This window comes from Elephantulus edwardii, unplaced genomic scaffold (assembly GCF_000299155.1).
Source record: "Elephantulus edwardii isolate Elephantulus edwardi_28Jun2011 unplaced genomic scaffold, EleEdw1.0 scaffold00320, whole genome shotgun sequence".
Lineage (NCBI taxonomy): Eukaryota > Metazoa > Chordata > Mammalia > Macroscelidea > Macroscelididae > Elephantulus > Elephantulus edwardii.
Window position 1 is genome coordinate 146,234 of NW_006400070.1, and position 5,096 is coordinate 151,329.

The window sequence follows — 5,096 nt, forward strand, 5'->3', positions numbered from 1 at the left end:
CGCCAGTTCAATGGCAATGAGTAGAAGTAGTTGTTGTTTTCATGTAAAAAAAGAAAGAAATATAATGGAAAGGAGAACAGAGTCATCATACTGAAAAGAACTGGTTCACATTAAAATAGTCCAGAAAGTTGTATATTATCAAGAACTTACGATACTGAGGAAGAAATGCAAGCTCCACTGTTTTTACATTGATAAAAAACGAAGCTCCAGAAGAAAAAAAATAACAAAAAACAAGGCTTCCAGACTATATGGGATATCAACAGAAACATTTTTAGCAAACAAATGTGGCACTGGATGTGCTCACTCTTTTATGCCAGACAAGAAATTTAAAACAAATTGGAAGAGATTGATACTTGTACCTATTCAGAAGAAAGACGATCCAATAAATGTGGACAGTATCAAATAATATCATAACTATCACACACAAATTTTGCTGAAGATAATTTAAAAATTATTACAAGGTGTAAATTGACAAAGAACTGTCAGAAATTAAAACTGAGTTCAGAAAAGGGCATGGACCAAGGGATGAGACCGCTGGCTCTTGGAGTAATTAGAGACTGTTGTTGTTGTTTTGTGCCATCATGTCACCTGCTTCCATAACGACCATATATGTACAGCAGCTCTGAATCTTGTCCTGTCCTGAGCCCTCTTACTCATTCCAACATTTCTACCCCCGTTACCCCAGTAACTGTATCAATCCATCTCATCTGGGATCTTCCTTTCTTGTCCTGCCACCCTTTCAAGCACAATGTTCTTCTTGACCACATGCCAAAAGTATGTGAGACAGAGCTTCAAAATCCTAACCTCCAAGGAGAAACTTGGTTTCACCCTCTCCAAGACAGACCAATTTGTTTTCTCAGCAGTCCATTTTATGTTCAAGACTCTTCTCAGCCCAGTGGTGAAAATCTTTGTCTTCTTGATGCTGAGTTTTAATACATATTGAAGACTATAGTCCTTGACCTTCTGCAGCAAGTGCTTCAGGTCCTTCTCAGTTTCAGCAAGCAAGGTTGTATTGTCTGCATAACATAGGCTATTGATGAGTCTACCTCCAATTTTCCTCATAAAGTCCAGCCTCCCAAATAATCTTTTCTGAATATAGATTGAAAAGATATTCCTGATTTTGAACCATGCCGTGTTTCCTTGCTCTGTTCTGAAGACTGCTTCTTGGACTAAGTTTCGCATAGATGTTATTATCTATATTTTACTGACTGTGGTTAAGTGCCATTCAGTTGGAACCAAATGACAGGTGATCCTTTAGTGGGTTTTCAAAGCCTGTAAATAACATGGAAGGAGACTGATTGCTTGCCTTTCTCCCTTGGAGAAGTTAGTGGAATAAAAATACATGCCCTTGGGGTCACAGCACAACTCCTTACCACTAGGCCACCAGTGTTCCCTTTTAATGACTACACAAAGATGTTTCCACAATGTGTGTATTCTAACAAATTATAGATAACATTTCAAGGAATGGGAATTCCAAAGCACTTTGTTCTGCTCATTTAGAAACTGTGCATAAACGAATAGTTAGTCATTTGAACATAAAAAGGTGATAGTTTGTGGATTAAAATCAGGAAACATGTGTGTGTGTGTGTACGCGTGTGTTTATAACCTTTATTATTCAATTGTTATGTGGCATCAGAATTGAAGGGAAATTCAACAGCTTGCATTATGGAGATAGTACGGCCTATTATAAGCACAGCTTGTTAAAAGTGAAGACACCTTGAAACATTAACTAAAGAATATTTTTTTAAAAAAAAGAATAACAAAGACTATAATCTTTAGTATGGCATACACTTCAACATAAAACAAAAGTCATCACAACTGGACCAGTAAGCAACACTGTAATAAATGGAGAAAAGATTAAATTTATCAACGTTTAGATTATACCACCACCAATGCTCATGGAAGCAGCAGCCAAGAAATTAAACAATCTAGAAATTTAGAACTGTAGCTTTCTAAACTGTGAGAAAAGACATTTCTCTAATAGTAGCACTTAAAAACTAACATTAGACTCTGGTTCAAGGCAGAGAAGAGTCTGAAACTCCCCTGAAGAAACGTTCCTCCATCTGTCACCATGGAGCCATTCCAGGGACCAACTAGAACAAAAGAATTTGGGAAAACTCAATTTCTTGGCTGGCATGCTGAGGTGCTGGAGAGAGAAGTGCCTTCAAAGCCTATGGACAGAAACTGCTTAAGTCTGTGCCCCTGATCTCTTGCCATTCCAGAGAAAGGAGGACATTACACTCCAGGAGAGAAGACATTATCAGGTGAGACACACTTTTCCAGAGCCATCACTATCAGGTGCAGGGGAGAGAAGCGCTAGAAAATCCCCTGGTGAAGGTTCCTCTACTTGGGGATGTCTGCTGCCTTGGGACCACCCCAGGGACCAAAAAGGACAATAGAGTTTGGGACAAGAAGCAACAAGCAGAGGAGAGACTCACTATCTCAGATGGCACTCTGAGGTGCTAGCGAATGAACTGCCTTCAAAGCCCCCTTAAGTGGAACACCTCATCTCTCACAGCTCTGCTACTCTGCAGACAAAGGAAGACAGCAGTGTTTGGAAGAGGGGACTACAATCAGGCAAGATGCCTGGAAGGTTGCACTGCTGTCCAAAGAGAACCCAAAGGACTTTAGGAAAGGCAAATTTTCCAAGAAAGGACTTCCAGTAGAGTGACTGGTGCACTCCATAACACTTTAGCTCTATGAACATTTTAAGCTGATAACTAATCAATAGCAACATAAAAATAAGAACTATCAAAACTTAGACATAATAGAAACAGCTTAATTCTTAACAAGAAAAACTTCACAGAAAGCAGTATGCAGAACAAACACTGTGAAAATCAAATTAACTCTTCTCCAAAAAAAAAGTAGAACAAATATAGACCTCAGAGTCAGGAAGGCAGAAGATAAATATTAATATGGATGCATTTGAACAGCTACAGAGAAGATACAAATGATGAAAGAAACAATGGAAGCAATTAAGACAACAACTACTCCAGAAACAGGGTTCCAGAAGAAATAGATATTCAGGGAAACTTGAACAACTATGGGGAGAAAAAAATGCAAAGATGGAAGAAATAATTGAAACTATAGATAAAGAGGTTCAAGAACATGAAAAGTCAACACAAGACAGAGGGTACAGCTAACACAGCACTGGAAATAACAGAAATTAATAAAAATACAATCCAGAATATTAAGATAGAAATGGCAGAAATGTCCAACACGCTGGAGGGAACAATAGTAGAACAGAAGAGATGGAACAGAGAATCAGTGAGCTGGAAGACAAGAATTTCAACAAAAACATATTTAAAGAAAAATCAAGATGAAATAAAAAGAAAGTTAAGAAAAACTTAGAATCATGTGGGATGAACATTAAAAGAAACAAAATGCATATGATTAGAATGCTAAAACACAAAAGGGACATGAAAATCACAGGAAAAAAAATTGTGAAAGAGGTACTAGACGAAAACTTCTTAGGTATTAAGAACAGAGAAATCCACTTTCAAGAAGCTCAGTCAAGAGTAACTAGACTAAAAAAAAAAGAGTAACTAGACTAGACGCAAAAAGGAAAACATCAAGACATATCATAGTTAAATTCTCCAAAATAAAAAATAAGGATAGATTACTAAAAGCAGCTCAAGGAAAAAAAAAACAAAAACCAGTTACCTACAAAGGAGAAACAATTAGATGAAGTCCTGATTTCTCAGCAGGTATCATGGGAACAAGATGACAATGAAATGGTGTATAGAGAAAGCTGGAAGAAAACAATTACCAACCAAAAATCCTGTACCATCAAAACTGTCAATCAAACATGAAGGAGAAATTAGGTCATTGGCTGAGAAGAAGGAACTTAAGCAATTTGTGAAAACAAGACAAACTCTACAAGAAATTTTAAGGGAAGTCTTTCACACAGCCACATCAGAGGAAAGTGGATGGACCATAGAAACCAGAAACAACAGGAAAAAGAAACACAGCAAAATGGCAATGATAAAACTTGGCCTGTTAATAATCACACATAATGTGAGCAGACTACGTGCACCAATTAAGATAAAAAGAGTAGAAGAATGGATTAAAAAAATTTCATCAATATGTTGCCTACAATAGACACATTTAACAAATGAGAAAGATACACCCCACACCATGACTACATCCTGTGCCGCTACTACGCCCTGCAAATCGAGACAACAAAATAGGTACTAACGGGAACAAACTGCTATGAGGCCTGACCATGTGGGATCCTTAACTCAGACAACAGGGAGGTCCTGGGCACCTCCAATATTGGAAGCCACTTCCAATAGGGAACAATAGATTTCCTCTGTGCACACTGAGGTACTTTGGGGAACAAACTGCTGTGAGGTTTGACAACACGGGATCCTTAACTCAGGAACACAGAGAAGTCCTGGGTTCCTCGATGGAGGCGAGAAGCCACTTCCAGAAGGGAACAGTAGGCTGCTGCCTCTGTGCTCACTCAGGTACTTTGGGGAACACCTGCTGTGAGGCCTGACCAAGTGGGATCCTTAACTCAGGACACAGGGAGGTCCTAGGCCCCACTATGGAGGTGAGAAGCCACACATAGGGCTTGGGCCAAAAAGAGCACAAATATATAGATGCTTCTCAAAATATTGCTGTGTATCAACGTGGACATTTGAGAGCTGTGGAAGCTGCCAGAAACAGTGGAGACAGCAAGTGTTGGCAGGGCACAGCGAGACTCTGAGGAGTGCAGCAAGTCATGGTGGTGAGCAGTGAGCCACAGCAGGCAGTAGGGAGCAGCAGTGGGACCCACTTGCCAGGTGCAAGCAAGCCAGCAGGAAATTTACTGAGGTCTCCAAAATCCCTAGCCCTGAGAGAGATGCAAATCAAGACAACTATGAGATATCATCTCACCCCAGGAAGAATTGCAAAATTTAACAAAACAGCTAGCAACAAATGCTGGAGTGGTTGTGGAGAAACTGGAACACTTATTCACAGTATGGTGGAAGTGTAAGATGGTGCAACCACTGTGGAAAGCGGTGTGGCACTTTCTCAAAAAGTTGCAAATAGAGATACCATTTGACCCAGCAATTCCACTACTGGGAATATACCCTAAAGAGACCATAAAT